General features: G+C 43.8%; 1 protein-coding gene across 1 annotated transcript in view; it reads left to right on the forward strand.

Moving 5' to 3' along the window:
- The first annotated feature begins 8,392 nt into the window (after positions 1-8,392).
- LOC126336854 (uncharacterized) overlaps positions 8,393-19,653 on the forward strand; it is a 145,173-nt gene continuing 133,912 nt past the window's right edge. The window contains exon 1 of the mRNA XM_050000947.1: positions 8,393-8,464. The gene's annotated coding sequence lies outside the window, so the exon portion shown is untranslated. The remainder of the gene's footprint in view (positions 8,465-19,653) is intronic.

The raw sequence follows: 19,653 nt of genomic DNA on the forward strand, positions 1-19,653 counted from the left end.
AGAGGTATTGCAGCACGTCCACACGAACGAAAGACCATTCAGCCGGTGGACGAATGGTACGCCCTATCACAAGAATTTCTTATCAACCAGCGTAGGAGCACGTTGAAGAGCAGACACTGCCGTCTGTGGCGGCCGCATTCCTTATTAAGAACCGTGTTCTGCCTTTTGTAACGTCCAGGAGAGCATCGTAACTTGAGATGACTTCCGTGTAATTATTGTCTTTGATAAAAAGTGTCGTTTCTGTTCGTATGATTGCGTAATTCTTAAAGTTATCTACTATACTGAACTAGTACGTTCTGTGTATGGCCTATGTTTCGTGGAGCTGTGTTAGAGCGACACATCACGCTGAAGTTACTTTCGTCCTTAAGTTTTGCACACCTGTTTATTTATACTTAGGGTTGTTCTATAGCAGCCAGTGTAAAGATGTACACAAGATGTTTGAACAGTGGCAGTTCAGCGATGTTTAACAACGGCTGATAGCAAGGACTTCTGTGAATATAACCAGGTCTACAGAACGGTAACTAGCAGCAATATTTTATAGTCCGACAATGAAGACTGTGGTAATGATCGACGAATGCTTAGATTTTAATTTTACTGACATGTGGTCTACCTACCGACAACTGCTAATTGTCATTATTGCATTTGTCTCTCGGTTTGCTGTGCGGTTGATATATGACACTTTTTTTTATTGATGATTAAGTCGCTCATTTACAAGCTAGTGTTCCCTTACTTAAAAAGTTGTGTTACAAGTCTCACAGAGCGTAGAGCGCCAATATGTAAAACAAGGAAGCGAACCAGATAACGATCGAATCTGCTTGCTGGATTAACGTCAGTTTTTGCTGGAATAGTGGTCGTTGGAATGGTGCTTCTTAGGCGACTAACTACAAAATTTCAGATAGTGCCCGATTGGTTCTACTCCTCCGTTAAAGTAACATAAAATCTAAAAAAGCAAAATGTGAAACACAGCGAACAGAATTTCCACGTTCCGTATATTGTTGAGTGTATGACGTTCCTGACCTGTTACTGAAGTGAAGCTGGGACGTCAGGAAGGATCTCTGGCCTCAAAAGATCCGTGCTGAGCAAAGCATCAGCAGAAATAGTTTTCGCAAACTGGAAACTTCAGGACGAAAATGAAGAATTTCAAAAAGTTGAATCAAGAAGTTTTTTTGTTACGTCCGATTACCAGATAACCAACGAAGGTAAAAGGCTAACATTACTGCACTTGGCCGTATGCCAGCATCAGAATTGAAACAGAACTGAAATAGACTAGGTAGACGACGGCGGAAATCTGGTTATTTTTGGCTGCTACGCCTCGCTAACAAGAACGCGAGAAGTGAAAGTGGGTATGCTTCGGGTACCACTTTGCTCATAACTAGCTGCTAACGCTGCAGCTGCATGCGGAATTTTTTGAGGTAATTATTTCATAAAGTGTCACTGGGTGTCCAGTTACTCTCCTTGTCTAGATTTACGACATAAACGTTAATACGAGCTCATAACCTCGTCGTCTGGTAACATGGTTTCCTTGTTTGTGTCTGTTTCCACATTGTTTACGTCAGTTGTCGCATGAATAGTCTCCCCAAACGGAAAACTTGCCGGCGTTACAACTTTGTCCTCTTCTTTAATATTCCTACATCTACTAGAAAATGAAATATATATGTACTGTGTCCGTGAGCCTCATGTTTCAGACATGACTCTAAGGTTAATTTGAGGCATTTTTTCATTTCAATAGCTTGTCAGCTATCCATTTCAACATAACTGCGTCTAACACAATCAGAAATGTTCAAATGTGTGTGAATTCCTAAGAGATCAAACTGCTAAGGTCATCGCTCCCTAGACTTACACACTACTTAAACTAACTTAAACTAACTTATGCTAAGAACAACACACACACCCATGCGCCAGGGAGGACTGGAACCTCCGGCGGAAGGGGCCGCGCAATCCGTGACATGGCACCTCGAACCGCGCGGCCACTCCGCGCGGCTTAACACAACCAACCGTATGACATATGCATCGTGAATCACCTAAAACTTGCAACTCATATATTGCGGAAATAGAAAGTGCTGTTTATTTATTGTTTTCACAGAATGAACTGGTTGTCAGTGACTCGTATTGTTAGTCTATCGCCGGTCGAGCGATTCTAGGCGCTTCAGTCGGAAACCGCGCGACCGCTACGGTCGCAGGTTTGAATCCTGCCTAGAGCATGGATGTGTGCGATGTCCTTAGGTTAAATAGGTTTAAGTATTTCTAAGTCCTAGGGGATTGATGACCTCAGATGTTAAGTCCCATAGGGCTCAGAGGCATTTGAACCATTTGTTAGCCTATCAACAGATCGTAATAATACTTCGAAAGTGTATTTTTTGTGTAAACACACTCTTTTTTAAATAGAACAATGTCTATTGACATTAAGAAACTAAAAATAGGGTACATCAGAATGTCAGTGGTGTTTGTTAGAGGATACTAGTGCGAGCTGTTTACGAGATATCGTATTTTGAAAAGTTTCCACACCGACATTGTATGAACTACAGAATTGGGAACATACGAGGGGACGTCTAAGAATTCGTGAGTTCCAATCGCACAAGCATTGTGGTAATTCAGTGGCGAAAGTTGAAAATAAGTGTGGCACCGGGATTCGAATCGGAATTTACCGCTTCTCCTGAGCGGTTGCCCAACCGACTTAAATACCCAAGTTATCGCACGCTGCAATGCAAGGTCCCTCATCTGTTGATCCCCTACTCGCGAATTATTGATTTCTGTAGGCTTTCGGACGATATTAGCGCATCCGCACTGACACAGACTTCAAGGAGCCGTCGCACTGTTACAGCAATATATACTCTTCGACAAGAGTCATGGGATAGCAATATGCACATACACAGATGGCGGTAGTACTGTATACTCGAGGTATGAAGGGCAGTGCATTGGCGGAACTGTCATCGATAGACGATTCGCGTGAAAGGGTTTCCGGCGTGATTACGCGCGCAAGACGGGACCGTGCTATTCACAATATACGTAAATGACCTGCTGGATGACATCGGAAGTTCACTGAGGCTTTTTGCAGATGATGCTGTGGTGTATCGAGAGGTTGCAACAATGGAAAATTGTACTGAAATGCAGGAGGATCTGCAGCGCGTTGAGGCATGGTGCACGGAATGGCAATTGAATCTCAATGTAGACAAGTGTAATGTGATGCGAATACATAGAAAGATAGGTCCCTTATCATTTAGCTACAAAATAGCAGGTCAGCAACTGAAAGCAGTTAATTCCATAAATTATCTGGGAGTACGCATTAGGAGTGATTTAAAATGGAATGATCATATAAAGTTGATCGTCGGTAAAGCAGATGCCAGACTGAGATTCATTGGAAGAATCCTAAGGAAATGCAATCCGACAACAAAGGAAGTAGGTTACAGTACGCTTGTTCGCCCACTGCTTAAACACTGCTCAGCAGTGTGGGATCCGCACCAGATAGGGTTGATAGAAGAGATAGAGAAGATCCAACGGAGAGCAGCGCGCTTCGTTACAGGATCATTTAGTAATCGCGAAAGCGTTACGGAGATGATAGATAAACTCCAGTGGAAGACTCTGCAGGAGAGACGCTCAGTAGCCCGGTACGGGCTTTTGTTGAAGTTTCGAGAACATACCTTCACCGAAGAGTCAAGCAGTATATTGCTCCCTCCTACGTATATCTCGCGAAGAGACCATGAGGATAAAATCAGAGAGATTAGAGCTCACACAGAAGCATACCGACAATCCTCCTTTCCACGTACAATACGAGACTGGAATAGAAGGGAGAACCGATAGAGGTACTCAGGATACCCTCCGCCACACACCGTCAGGTGGCTTGTGGAGTATGGATGTAGATGTAGATGTAGATGTAGAACAGACTTTAACGCGGAATAGGCCGCCGCGATAGCTGAGTGGTCAGCGTGATGGATTGCAGTTCTACGGGGCTGGGTTCGATTCCCGGCTGGGTCGAAGGTTTTTCTCCGCTCAGGGACTGCGTGTTGTCTTCATCATCATTTCATCCTCATCCGGTGCGCAGGTCGCCCAATGTGGCGTCGAATGTAATAAGACATCCACCAAGGCGGCCGGACCTGCCCCGCAAGCGGCCTCCGGGCCAATGAAGCCAAATGCTCATTTCCAGCGCGGAAAGGTAGTCGGATTTATACGCATAGGATATCCATTTTCGAAAACGTTGGTGAATTCAATACTCGGAGGTCCACAGTGCCAAGAGTGTACCGATAATACCAAATTTCACGCAGTGTCTCTCACCACGAACAACGCTGTAGCCGACGGCCTTCACTTAACGATCGAGAGCAGCGACGGTTGCGTAGAGTTGTCGGTACTAATAGACATGCAACACTGCGTGAAATAGCCACCGAAATCAATGTCGGACGAACGACGAACGTAACCGTTTGCACAGTGCGGCGAAAGCTGGTGTTAATGGGCTATGGCAGCAGACGACCGACGATAGTGCCTTTGCTAACAGTACGGCATCACCTGCAGCGCCTCTCCTGTCCTTGTGACCATATCGGTTGGTTCCTAGAAGACTGGAAAATGGTTCCCTTGTCAAATGAGTCCCTATTTCACCTGGTAAGAAATGATAGCGTGGTTCGAATGTGGCACAGACCCTACGGAACCATGGAACTGTCAACAAGACACTATGCAAACTGCTGGTGGCTCCATAATGGTGTGGGCTGTTTCTACACAGAATGGACTGTGTCATCTGGTCCAACTGAACCTATTCATTGATTGGAAATTGTTCTGATGGATACTTGGAGACCATTTGCAGCCATTCATGGATTCCTTGTTAGCAAGCGACGATGAACTTTTTACGGATGACAATGCGCCGTTTCACCGAGATACAATCGTTCGCCATTGGTTTGAAGAACATTGTGAACAATTCGAACGAATGATTTGGCCACCCACATATCCCGACATCCATCCCATCGAACATTTATGAGACATAATCGAGAGATCAATACGTGCTCAAAATGCTGTACTGGAACACTTTCGGACGACTATAGAGACAGCATGGCTCAGTTTTTCTGCACGGGACTTTCAACGACTTGTTGAGTCCATGTTCTTGCACTAGGCCGGGAAAAAGGAGGCCCGACACGATATTCGGAGGCGTCCCATGACTCTAGTGTTGCCTGTTCTTTCAGGTATATCCGACACAGACACCACTCGATTATGTACGTTGTAGCGTTGCAGACCTAGGAACCGCTGTTTACCATTCAAGTAGCTCCTCGATTGACGTCACGAGGCTGAGTGGACCCCTTTCCAGTTCCACAACCAGGCAAAAATCCCTGACATTACCTGGAATTGGACCCCGTGCCTCCTCATGGCAGCATCTGCTCTGACTACTCATCTACTGAGGTGGAAATATGAGTTAGTAAGAGAGATGATAATTTAGTGTATTGTAGTTGTGAAATGAAAAAAGATTTTCCAGTTATCGGTAGGGGAGGAGAAATGTACTGAAGTTGGCGACCGAAATAACAGCAAGCAACACAGTGATGTTGTGCGTGTCTCTTTAAAATGCATAAACTGGAAAAAGGTGCCATAATATTCCTTGTTTCCGACAATGACTCATCCGAAGCTAGTGGAGGTTCACAAGTCTGTTCATTTATTTAGAATAAAAATCACAAACGCAAATATGTACATTTGTCGCTCAAAAAACACAGCCCTACAGTGTTGAGAGGTCCGTACCTAAGGACTGAAAGTTAGGTAAGTTGCACCAACACACAGAGAGGAAATAGGGGTACGCCGCCGAATTACGGTTCCACGTCACAGACGTCGATTTTCAGTAGTATTCGAAAAATACGAAATACCTCGAAGAAACCGATCCATTGACTCATATTCACCAGTTTCAGAAAATTTCAATCTTGTGTAACAGAGTTAGCTGTTTATCTGCACGAAGTAATTAATACTATCGGCAGGGAATCTCGAGTTGATTCCATATTTATATATTTCCAAAAGGCTTTTGACACCGTGCCTCAGAACTAGCTCTGAATGAAATAGTGTGCCTATGGAGTGTCGTTGCAATTGTGCGACTATATTTCCGACTTCCTGTCAGATAGGTTATAGTTCGTAGTAATTGACTGTAAGTCATGAAGTAAGACAGTAGTGATGTCTAAGATTCCACGAGGAAGTGCTATAGACTCTTTGGTGTTCCCAATCTGTATAAACGATTTAGGTGACAATCAGAGTACCTCCTTAGTGTCAGATTCCAAATGGTGCTGTCGTTTACCATCTCATAAAATTATCAGATGATCAAAACCAACTGCAAAATGATTGACATCTGATACCTGTGTGGTACAAATAGTGGCAATTCAATCAAAACACATTTTGAGCTATCACTCAAAAGTTAAATATGCAACCAACATTGAGTTATGTCACTTGCACAGTGCATAAGTAGTATCTGTTCACATTTTCTCGTTCCCTGAGCAGAGGGGAGTTTGGCGTGCGAGGCCTGTGGCAACCAACACAGCTGAGTACTGCGTTGTCGACGATATCATCGTCACTTCTGCTGTGCAAAGTGAAAGGTCGCTGGACAGTGGGTGATTTACGTGTAGATGTTCTATTTGCTCTCAGAATGAAATTTTCACTCTGCAGCGAAATGTGCGCTGACATGAAACTTCTTCGCACTTTAATACTGTGTGACGGACCGAGACTCGAACTCGGGACCATTGCCTTTTGCGGCCAGTTGCTCTACCAACTGAGCTACCCAAGTGCGACTCACGGCGCGTCCTCACAGCTGTTATTCCGCCAGTACCTCGTCTCCTACCTTCCAATTACCTACGAATTTCAATAACGAACAACTTAAATTGGAAGGAACACATAGAAAAGGTTATCGGAAAGGCTAACCAAAGACTGCGTGTTATTGCCAGGACACTTAGAAAATGTAACAAATTTACCAAGGAGACTGCCTACACTACGCTTGTCCGTCCTATTTTAGAATACTGCTGCGTGGTGTCTGATCATTTTCTGATAAGAGTGACGGAGTACATCGTCAAAGTTCAAAGAAGGGCAGCCGTTTTGTATTATCGCGAAATATGGGAGAGAGTGTCACTGAAATGATACAGGAATTGGGCTAGACATCATTGAAAGAAAGGTGTTTTTGGTTGCGACGGATCTTCTCGCGAAATTCCAATCACCAACGTTCTCCTCCGAATGCGAAAATATTTTGTTCACACCGACTTACATACGGAGAAACAATCACCACGATAAAATAAAGGAAATCAGAGCTCGTACGGGAAGGTACATGTGTTCGTTCTTTCCGCATGCTATACGAGATTGGAAAAATAGAGAATTGTGAAGATGGTTCGATGAATCCTCTGCCAGACACTTGTATGTGATTTGCACAGTATCGATGTAGATGCAGATAATACTGCAGATCACCCCAACGCTGAAGTTGTCAGAAGTGCCACGCGGGCTAGCCGTGTGGTCTGGGGCGCCTTGCCACGGTTCGCGCGGCTTTCCTCGCCGGAGGTTCGAGTCCTCCCTTGGGCATCGGTGTGTGTGTGTGTGTTGTCATTAGTGTAGGTTAGTTTACGTTAGATTAAGTAGTGTGTAAGCCTAGGGACCGATGGTCCCATATGTACTTACCACAAATTTCAAATTTGAGAGAAGCATATACGAGTGATTTGTATCTGCAACTTATTCACTTACACAAAAGTTTCAATATCTTGTTTAATTCGTCCTTTTAGCTGGCCGCTGTGGCCGAGCGGTTCTAGGCGCTAAACTCCGGAACCGCGCGAATGCTACGGTCACAGGTTCGAATCCTGCCTCGGGCATGGATGTGCGTGATGTTCTGAGGTTAGTTGGGTTTAAATAGTTCTAAGTTTTAGGGGACTGATGACCTCAGATGTTAAGTCCCATAGTGCTCAGAGTCATTTGAACCATCTTGAATTCATCCTTTCGGAACCATGTTACAATTTAGGATTTTGTCGCGCCCAGAAATCAGCTGCCCTGGACAGTGGCACTTTTCGCTGCCTCCCCCCCCCCCCCCCTTCCCACCACCACCACCTCCCCACCACCAACACCACCATAGAGCCGGCCCTGACGGAGCAGGTGCTGTTCAAGTCGTTCTATGAAACCTTTGCGAGACACTTAAGTGTGAATTGCATTATAGCCATGTAGATGTAGATGCTGTGCAGATAATTTTTGCCCTCTCGTTGAATGAGGCGCTATGTGCTTAGTTTTTAGAAAGGAATGGGCAGCAGGGTTGGTGGAACCGGCGTGACTCCTGGTAGGTACAGCGGCGTACGCCTGAAGCGCTGACGAGCCCCCGGCGCGGCGCTGAGCTGCGACAATTGTAGAGTCCCGCCCCCGCGGTGACGTCACGGCAGCCACCGGCGGCGGCGGCGGCAGCGGGCCTCGGCGGCTTCAGTCGCTCGTGGGCCACGCACTGCCCCGCCACGCCGCCTCGCTCCGCACAGCCCTCGACAGCTCGGCCGTTCCACAGGTGCGTGCCATGCCTACCCTCTCAGCACCGCCGGATCCCGCCGCCTGCAGCAGTTCGCAAAACGTCCCGTTGGTCATTACAGCCCTCCCATCGACAGCGAGCATGCAACAAGTGTCTGCCTTCCGCTTCACTTCCACCTGTTGCACTTTCTGGAGCCACATATGGTTCATAACGTACAGTTCAGAAAAAGAAATAAACTGGCTATAAATAGTAAAGCGTTTACCTCTTCATTTGACTAGGTGTTCTTCTCTTTTTATTTATTCACCGTTAACATACGGAAACAGATTTACTACATCGTTAAATACATGACATTATTCAGACCTTCATTACGAGCCTCAGCTGCCAATTCCTCTTGGCAGTTATTGAAATTATCGTCGAAACCTCCATTTTTTAAAACTAAAGCTGCCTAGCTCACTTAATGTAACAGACGACAGTGTGTCGTATCGTAAACAACAGCAGAAGTATTTTAACATGTGGTGTTAAGAGTTCACAAAATATGCCGTTGAACTTGGTTCAATTTTATAAGCTCACTGAAGACACTCTTTGCTAAAAAATTCGTAGCACTTACTGCACAGATGAAATTTGTTATTAAAAGTATTTAAAAGCAATTTGCTAGTACGAAATCATATATTCTACATCTACATCTACATTTATACTCCGCAAGCCACCCAACGGTGTAAGGCGGAGGGCACTTTACGTGCCACTGTCGTTACCTCCCTTTTCTGTTCCAGTCGCTTGTGGTTCCCGGGAAGAACGACTGCCGGAAAGTCTCCGTGCTCGCTAGTGTCTCTCTAATTTTACATTCGTGTTCTCCTCGGGAGGTATAACTAGGGGGAAGCAATATATTCGATACCTCATCCAGAAACGCACCCTCTCGAAACCTGGCGACCAAGTTACACCACGATGCAGAGCGCCTCTGTTGCAGAGTCTGCCACTTGAGTTTGCTAAACATCTCCGTAACGCTATCACGCTTACCAAATAACCCTGTAACGAAACGCGCCGCTCTTCTTTGGATCATCTCTATCTCCTCCGTCAACCCGATCTGGTACGGATTCCACACTGATGAGCAATACTCAAGTATAGGTCGAACGAGTGTTTTGTAAGCCACCTCCTTTGTTGATGGACTACATTTTCTAAGGACTCTCCCAATGAATCTCAACCTGATACCCGCCTTACCAACAATTAATTTTATATGATCATTCCACTTCAAATCGTTCCGTACGTATACTCCCAGATATTTTACAGAAGTAACTGCTACCAGTGTTTGTTCCGCTAACATATAATCATACAATAAAGGATATTGTTACATACAATAAATTTTTTCTGGGATTGTGACCGCATTGTCACTACGTAAATTACCGACGTTTCGGTCCCTATTGCAAGTGAATGACAATCCGGTCACAAACCCAGAAAAATTTATTGAATGTGACAATGGCCGAGTAAGCTTACGTTTATGATTATTTTTACCTTCCACGTCTCGTTTCACTCACTTAAACAGCGAAAAGGGTAGCATTTTTTTCTGATTCCGCTTACATCGGGCGATGTCGTAGCCTGTACATTTCTTAGCAGTTGCAAATACGGATTTCAAATACCTGTACTTGGCAGCGAATCACTGTTCCCTTTCCACGAGCAGGAACAATGAAGCAACAGCATCACTCATTTCGAAGTAATAAATTGTATGGCAAACAGCGAATCACAACACGTGAAATTAAGCTGGAAACAGTGTTGCTGTGAGTATATCAGAACTAAGATTGGTAGCGACCGGAAACAAGTGAACATCGTTTGGAACACATACACAGTCTTTCGAGTTATCTAGAAACAGCTACTGTCAACAGCCGCCGCGCCGTGGCTCTTTATAAAGTGAACAGACGGTACAGGATGTTTGACTGTTATAAATACAAACGAAAGGAGCGAGTGGAGCACAACGAAACAAGCAGGTAACGCAGTAAGCATACGTCCGAAAACTAGTGGTTTCTCCGATACGATGTACGCACAAGCACGGTCATGCCAGTGTTACAACACTGTTGGATGTTGTTCTTTGTGGAAAAAGGATGCGTGTGTGGTGCATGTGTGATGTTGCACAGGCGCACTTTCATGCAGGTGTCCGGGAATACGTAGCACGGGCGCCCAGGCTCCCCGACTTTTACCCGTTGAATTGTTTTTTTGGTGTATTTAAAAGGGTTGATGTGATCCAGGCGTAGTGACAGTGTCAATGAACTCTTGGAGGCTTGTCAATGCATCCGGAATCCGCCTGGGATTTTTGCACGAGTACGGGCATCGATGATGAGAGAGACGTTCTGAAATCTGTCTTCACTTGAACGGTGGCCGTGTGGAACACTTGCCGTCGACTGCTTAGCTGCAGTTTGCATCTCGGTAACTATGTTACAAGATATCCGTGTAATACTTCGTATTGGGAAAAAGATTGGTACCCCTGATTAAATTTATTAGGTTTATTTGCTTGTTTCATTGCCCCTACTCACCACTTCAGTTTTAACTACAATATTAAAACGCTCTGTGTTTTCATACGACATTCCGGCTGCTGCCATCAGATTAAATCTTACCATCGCTAAAACAAAGTGTCTGTTGGAATAAGAGGTGTATTGGGATGATCCCGAACTCCACTGACAAAATTTCGGTGGTTCTGCAGGGATTTTTTTTTTTAGTACCGCATTTTGGTGCAAGGGATCCCTCTCGGGTGGCTAGTTACAGAGTGGTTATGTTATTATAATTTGTCCGGTGTTTGCACCGAGCTACTGTTCTTGAGGATGTAAGACAGTCGATAACGTGTTATTGTACTATATGCCTGTCGTGGTGATCGACAATCTGAAAGATACCTGTAAGGAAACGGTTCTAATTTTCAGAATGAAATTTTCACTCTGCAGCGGAGTGTGCGCTGATATTAAACTTCCTGGCAGATTAAAACTGTGTGCCGGACCGAGACTCAAACTCGGACCTTTCCCTTTCGCGGGCAAGTGCTCTACCAGCTGAGCTACCTAAGCGCTACTCAAACCCCATCCTCACAGCTTTACTTCCGCCAACTTCCTGCGAAACTTACAGAACTAGCACTCCTGGAAGAAAGGATATTGCGGAGACATGGCTTTGCCACGGCCTGCGAAAAGCAAGGGTCCCGAGTTCGAGTCTCGGTCTAGTACACAGTTTTAATCTGCCAGGAAGTTTCAGTTATAATTTTGTTATGTACAGTGTTGTACACTGACAGATAAGACTGAACATACCAGGACAAAGCGTGCGTATAGCGTCTGAGGCGTTTACATTTTAGTGATTGATATTACAAGCTTTTTTCACCCTGTCTTTCGAGTTTACATTTTAGTGATTAATATTACAAGCTTTTTCACTGTTGTGAAGACATTTTCACGGAAAGAAAAGTAATTGTTGTAACAAATTGAAATAAATCATAATTAGGTTATGAGTCTGGAACGAACCATTGGAGGTCATCAGTCCCGTATACCAAAATATTCAGATAACATCCCTGAACAACATCGAAAGCGTTGTCTGTGGAGTTCTGGTCCATCCAGCAACTATACCTTTGTGTTGCCAGTTATATAACTTTTGATATCGTGGTAAAGTAACCGGAATGTGGTATTAAATGAAAATATATTAATGTGTATCTCCAGCATGCTGGGGCAGTTTCTGAACATATTAAGCGATCCAGTTGGATTTATTATGAAAAATCCACAATGACCGATGACTGCGGACTCATTTAAATAATTTATTTCTGTCATTTGTAAGAAAGCTCGAGTTCACAGCAAGAAGACGGAGTATATTTTATTCTAGGATATCGGGATATCGCGAGAAACGTTCTTCCCACCGTTCAAAACACGACGACATGATTAATACATATGAAAATGTGAAAGGTTCAATTTTTCCCTTTCTTAAATACAACGTGTGAAATAATACCAAATCCTGCTAAAATTAAAACATACGCGGGTTGGAACTTAAATAGTGGCAACTATTTATTCACAACCGATACAAAAGAGTTACATGTTTGGACCTGTTACTGTTCTTCAAAGTAGTCACCAGCGTTGTGTAGAACCCGTTGCCAGCGATGTGGAAGGCGTAGTATACCGTTAGCAGTCTGTTCTGTTGATAATGCGAGTGGAGCGGTGTACTGCCTGTCGAATCTCTGGAACAGTTCTGAAGAGAATGCCAAGAAGTGGTTCCTTCACTTTCGGAGTCAAATAAAAGTCACAAGGACTTAAGTCCGGAGAGTATGGTGGATGGTACAGTACTTCCCAGTCCCATCGACCGAATAGAGCAGCCACAACTTGCGATGTATGTGCCCGCGCGTTGTCGTGCAAAATGATGGGTGGGTTGCGCAGAAAGTGTTGTCGCTTCTTTCGCAAAGCTGGTCACAGATGATTCTCCAAAAACGAACAGTAATGCTGTGCATTGACGGTCTGCCGTGGACCAACGTAATGTGTTAGGATAACACCATCTCACTCGTACACGAGAATCATCATAACTTCAGACCGCTCCATTCGTACCATCATCAGGACAGGCTCTGCTAACGGTATACTACGCCTTCCACATCATTGGCAACGGGTTCTATACAACGCTGGTGACTACTTTGAAGGAGAGCAACAGGTGCAAACACGTAACTCGTTTGTATCGGTTGTTACCAACCCTCGTAGATTTATGGATGCCCAGAGAATCAGAGTAAGTGTTGATGTAGAATAGGATCGTTTTTGCTTCCTAGTTGCCACATTTTTACCTGGTGGTTTCTTAAATGGAACTATGTCATCATCACATCACGAAGAGTCGAGAGGACAGTTCAACAGCTCGGAGGTGAAAGGCTCTTCTCCAGAGGGAGCTGTTTCCTCCTTGCCACCGCCAGTCGCTCGCCGCCCTCTGGAAAGCCCTCACTGTGTCCAACACTACAGTTTGTTTTCCTCCTTCCAGTGACCACCTTCCACCTGGACCCATCATTTTCCAGCGACCTCATGCTGTACTGGACGGCTGATTTTTCCTCTTAATAAACAAGATGGTTATGAACACTTTCTTTCCTCTGAATACAGCAGGTTCACATACATATAGTGTCACTGGTTGGTCCAGTGTCCTCTGCATCTGAAGTTTGTACCTCCGTGGCAAATTGGGTGACTTGAGCAGTTGACTGAGACTGCCGTAAGATTGATTTACGACTCAGGTATTTATAAATAGAACCACTTAATTCTGAAACTCTATTCAGAGAGCTTCTGACAACAATAAATGTATTGTCGTAGTTTGAAAACGACAAAAAAGATACTAAACATGGTGAAAGCAGCAGGAAAAGCCCTGGTTCCGGCTTGATGTTTACGCACTAATTTAGGCAGACTGCGGTATTGTAGGAGTTTTGACGACTTTAGAATGCTACAATATATCTCAGATGAAAACAAATGCTGAAGTGAAGAGGACAGATGGCGCAAGACAGCTGTCTAAAGCTGCCTAAAGCCAGGGCTTAGGAGTGATGGCTGAAACAAAAATACTTAAAAAAGCCAAGGTAATACCGACATGCTGGATAAAGCTTAATGTTTTATTTGTCTTGGTGCATAAGTCAGAGAAAATTAGGGGTTCTTGAGTCATTTCGTTAGCATAAAGTTGCTCTCCTGCACATACGCAAGACAGGGTTAATGGCAAATACGTAACGCTTTAACTCATTTGTAAAGTAATCAGACGTTTGAAGCTGTTCTTTACAGCCGGCCGCGGTGGTCTAGCGGTTCTAGGAGCGCAGTCCGGAACCGCGTGACTGCTACGGTCGCAGGTTCGAATCCTGCCTCGGTCATGTCCTTGTGTCCATGTGTGATGTCCTTAGGTTACTTAGGTTTAAGTAGTTCTAAGTTCTAGGGGACTGATGACCACAGTAGTTAAGTCCCATAGTGCTCAGAGGCATTTGAACCATTTGTTCTTTACATGGAAGTTCGATTCTTTTAAGTATCGGGGGTTTACTGGTAGTCGGGTTGAGAATTGGCTGTCCGACGTGACGTCAGCAGTAGTCTCGCAGCGCGAGCAGCCCATTGGCATGCAGTAGCCGTAGAATGTGCAGTGGAGTAGGCAGGCGGTGTACTCGAAGACACCCGCTCGTGTTGACATCGGTGGGCTCTCCGAACGTCGCGGTTACCGCCAGCAAGCAGCTCACGGAATGAAGACGCAGGCTCGTGACAGGAACAAAACAGTGGCTAAGTACCACCACAATCTACTATGTGGCTAGAATGTGCCTTTACACCGCTACTGAACGCGTGTTAATGGAGTGAGGGGGTGAGGTATTTAAGATCTTAGCCTCCCAGCCTGATGACTGTCACGTTCACAGTGATACGTAACTGTCACGTGACTGCCCGCGTAGGGAAATAAAGCATGTGGGTCGACTTGTTCATTGTTCGCCTCTCCGTGTTTAATGAAGAACAACTTCACTTTGGAGGAGCGCAAGTGCGTCCATGAACGCAAAAAAACACTGAAAATGTGGCGCAGATGATGAACAGGTTTTGTGAACATTTCGGTAAGGAACCAACAAGCCATCAGGTGAGAGGAGAAAGCTTTTCCCTTGAGAAGTGTTTTTGGCTCTCCTCGCTATGGTCGTCCATCAAGAAAACCATGTGCTGAAGCCAGTGCGTCAGTGACGCGTTAACGCTGCATGTCGACCAGAAAGTATGTTGCAGGACTCGATAAAAGGAGCACAAAGCAACTCCATATGAAAATGAACTCAGCTCTTAAAGCGAATGTGCAGGAGAACACGGAGGAGTATCATACTGTGCACGTATAGTGATGAAGCACATTTTCGGCCGTTATGGCCAAATAACTGTGCTATTCAAGTTTCAATGAAATAAACTTGAAAAAGTTTAAAAGCGTTTGAAACGCAGGTATAAAATTTACGGATAAATAAAGCAGTGCTATAAGCGTGATGTCCTTTAGTCCCTTCGCCAGTTATATCAATGAAACTATGGAAAACCCAAAGTAAGTTTACAAAAGCTATAATTAAAAAGTAAGTTATAATTTAAGCACAGGGCGCGTTAATATTGTAAGGAAATGCTGATTATTTTTGAACATCTAATTCATAATTTGAGTAAGATTATTTTTGAACATCTAATTCATAATTTGAGTAAGTATTTGTAAGCAGTATGATTTCGAGACGTCTAAAAAGATACTAAATTGATAGCTTTTTAGCGTAAACGACTGATCTAAAAGTGTGGAGAAAATTATTTTGGAAATCATACTTTAGCTCTTTTAGGCTGTCAAACTTTTCTAGACAGAGACGGCATGCTGCCTCACGTAAATACAGCGACCGTCTTGTAACTTTTTTATACTATATACACACTGTTGGGGAAAAAATTAGAACACCTTGAAAAAACGACACCAGTTTTGATACAATGACGGAATACGCCAGCTGGATGATGGTAAATGTTCTGATAATGCTTTGAGCATCATCCACCAACAGATGGCTTAGTGGCATAGCTACCAATGCGCCATCTGTGTCTGTGTTTTAAAAGGGATCACGCGTAGCCACCAGGCTCGCTGGGGTGCAGACGTGTAGAGCAAGCAGGCACCGTTGTCACTGAGACGTACTCACACTTCCTGCAGCCATTACTAAGTTTGAAAGGGGTGAAACTGTCGCCTTTCGAGTCACGGGATAGCCGTTTCGAAGAACTGCTACGTAAGTAGGACGTGCCACGGCAAGTGTACCGCGATGGTAGCAACAGAGCACATGGGGCATGCTCACACCCGTCGACCAGGTTCTGGACTTCCACTCAGCATAGACAGCCATCGTATTGTATAGCCAGCAGTGACAGGTGGTACAGCTTACGCAGCACAGATAAGAGCAATTGAAGTGAGTCCACAAGTGCCAACACGAACTTCTGCGAAAGGGGCTTTCTTGTCACCCTGTAGTCTGTTACAGGGGGTCCTCAAAAGGGTCGAAGTAAGCTTTACCAAAATGATATACCTGTAAATGGAAAGTGTGTGACCCTCACTTTTGACCATGCTTCCTGACGATAAATTATTCTTAGTAAATGTTTGCTTGTTAAAGATCCGTCTTCGTCCATTCTACCAGCGCCGCTAGCACAGAGATTTGTAACTGTTACTCATTAAGCATCACGAACATTGCTAATAAATTCAGTTAACGGCTGTGTGTCCTGTGCGACACTGTTTTATAAGGCAGTAATATTACTTTTTTTTTTCGTCTGTATGTAACAGGTCCATGTTCACATTTCCAAAATTCTGCGATACCTTTCACCGAAACCGGTTAACTGTTCAGATAAAGCAAAATGTGACCAAGAAAGTGAAACCCACGATTTTTTTGTGTGTGTGTGAAATCTTATGGGACCTAACTGCTAAGGTCATCAGTCCCTAAGCTTACACACTACTTAACCTAAATTATCCTAAGGACAAACACACACACCCATGCCAGAGGGAGGACTCGAACCTCCGCCGGGACCAGCCGCACAGTCCATGACTGCAGCGCCTTCGGCCGCTCGGCTAAGCCCGCGCGGCCACGATTTATTATGGTACGTGTCACTCGTTTGCTAGAAATAGTAGAGCATAAAGAGGTAATTTTGGAAACGAAAGCTTTTTATATATTCATGACCTGTAGTGGGACGGTGTCATGTCAGAACGGCATCTACAGGGAAACTGAGAAGATTATGCCTGAAAACTTAATCAGTTACATTAGTCATTCTGCTCTGCGTAGTAAGAGCTCAGTATCCTTAATCAATACATACTGCTAGCACATATAAAATCCGCTAGTCAGTTTTCCACCGCTACCTCTTCTTCTTTTCCACAATTACTTGATATGTTCTGTTCTTTCTGGCGCTATTAACACGAATACAGACTTTAGAGCATTTAGTTCTTTAGAACTTCTATTTTATTAGTAACTTATGAGCACACGTATTAATGTTCCACAGTGATATTTATTAGTTCGTTATGAACCGGATTTCGGCTTCTTAGTCCATCGTCAGGTAACTTAATGCTGAACAGATAGTCCACACAACTTCAATAAGAATTCATAGCTGTACAAAGAACGTTGTACAAATGTATGTGACATTTGGCTATATCGATACAAAAGACAAGCCTGATGTAATATCCAAAGAGAAACCAAATAACTAAATCTTATATTACACTATATTCAAATTTTAAAACTATGTGAATGTATAAAACTGGAATGTCCTCCGAGTGAGTAATGGTACAGCCTACCATGTCATAAGGACAAACTGGTGAATGTGATGAACAGGACGAATAAAGAGAGGGGAAGAAAGTCGTCTCTGGAATGAGGGTGTAGAACAGTTACTTTATTTCTTTATGCTTCATTATCATTTTTTTGTATCTTCAATTCACTTTGCTCACTCGAAAGGAAGAAAGTTTTTACGTCCGGTCGACATCATGGGAAACGAAGCACTGTAGGGCAATATCGTTGTGACTTATTTAAAGGGATCATTCCACCCTTTTTATGGAGTGATGTAGGAAATTAACGAAAAATATGTTAGGATAGCCGGAATGAGACTTCTCGTTTACGGATCATAAAAACAAGTACTTGGTCAGTTTTGATGGTGAACTACCTAATTACGCAGAAGGATAATATTTGTAAAGGTTTGACACACTATTGAGGCAATTTACATCTCATGAGACAGAATAGAAATTTTACTGATACTAGATTGTTTTTCGTGCTTATGTTAACAGATTTCGTTATCATAAGCTGCTTTCAAGTTTGGCAAATAAGTCACAGAATTTAATGTTATGTGTGCTCTCAAATCATACATTTACTATGTTCTGCAGCTCTGAACATTTAGAAACAACGCGGAAATTGCCGTTTACGGAGAGATTGCAACCGAATGAGCTCTATAATTGGCTTTCGCCAGGTTGCGTGTAATGTGGCGAATCTATCATTGTAGAGAGAGACTGGATGAAATTTGTGCAGGTATATTTGATATGGTGTCTGTGCTACAGTGGATCAGTAAAACAATGCTTTTTGGACACATTGACTTACAGGGCTTGTGTTTCACTTATTCCCACCGAGAAGATTCAAACAGTGCTCTAAAATAATATCCGTACTCGCTATACGATTCACGATCGACACAGTATCTTTCAGTCCGCAAAATTGTAGAATATTTACCCAACTGATGCAGAGAATGGTGTAGTTCCTTGCGATTGCCTCTACATCTTTGCCGAATAAATAAAACATTCATTGTTTACCGTTATTGTAGTGTAGATTTGTAAAGGAATTGCGTTATGAGAAAATAGGGGTGACGCGGCAGAAAATTCGGTTGGCTAAGCTGTAAGGTACGGAGTCTGGTCACTGTTAACAGAGAGAAGCTTTTTGTGCAAGAAACTTGTTTATTTTTAACAATAAAACAGCGCGATCTCTCTGAGAGTTATCAGGTCTCCGTACCTCAGTGTTTTTGTGATCTCTTTATTAACAGACACATTCAGCGTCTCAGATACAGTGGCATACAAATGAGCCTGCATATTACTGTTGAATTTATTGTCCGGCAGTGCGTAGTCAGTCAAAACGTTCCGATCGGTTTGTTCGTGATCGAGAATTATTTAATGTGATCTCTGAGTTTTCTCTCGCGACTGTTTAATTGTGAGCTTCATGGTGTTCTGCAGAGTTATTGTTTCCATATTTTGCACAATATTTTGGCAACCGATCCAGGAGTTTTCTTTCGTGCTTGGAATTTTCCTGTAATGTGTAGTCGCCTGGACTGCAATCAGACTCTGAACTTCTAGTAGTCTCGCGTCGCTATTTACAGCTGGGTTTGATTCCCAACTTCCATTGCCCCCTTTGATGCTCTATTGTGTTTGAGAGTCTGCACTGATATTCTGTGAAACGTAAATTCTCTCAGCATTTTGCTGCTCTGGCGGATGTAATTGCTGGCGAGATCTTAATAAATTGGTTGCCTGACCGCATACCTTGTTTAACTTGATACCTCCGTTTCTGTTTAGGAGGTTTTCTATCTTTATTTCGATAGCGCTGACCGAGAAACTTGGCGTTTGGACCATGATACTGGTCTCACCGTATTTCATTTCATTATTATACTCGAGGCAGTGCTCAGAGACAGCTGATTTTGTTGGTTGCTCAGTGCCGATAGTCTGCCTCAAGTTTCTTGCTTATTCTTGGCCATAAACCTGAAGTCACTGGCTGTAACGCTGTCTGATGCAGGGAACTACAGGATGAGCACCAACATAATTCTTTCCTTCTCAAAAGCTACGAA

Source organism: Schistocerca gregaria, chromosome 2 (genome assembly GCF_023897955.1).
Source record: "Schistocerca gregaria isolate iqSchGreg1 chromosome 2, iqSchGreg1.2, whole genome shotgun sequence".
NCBI classification, from domain to species: Eukaryota; Metazoa; Arthropoda; class Insecta; order Orthoptera; family Acrididae; genus Schistocerca; species Schistocerca gregaria.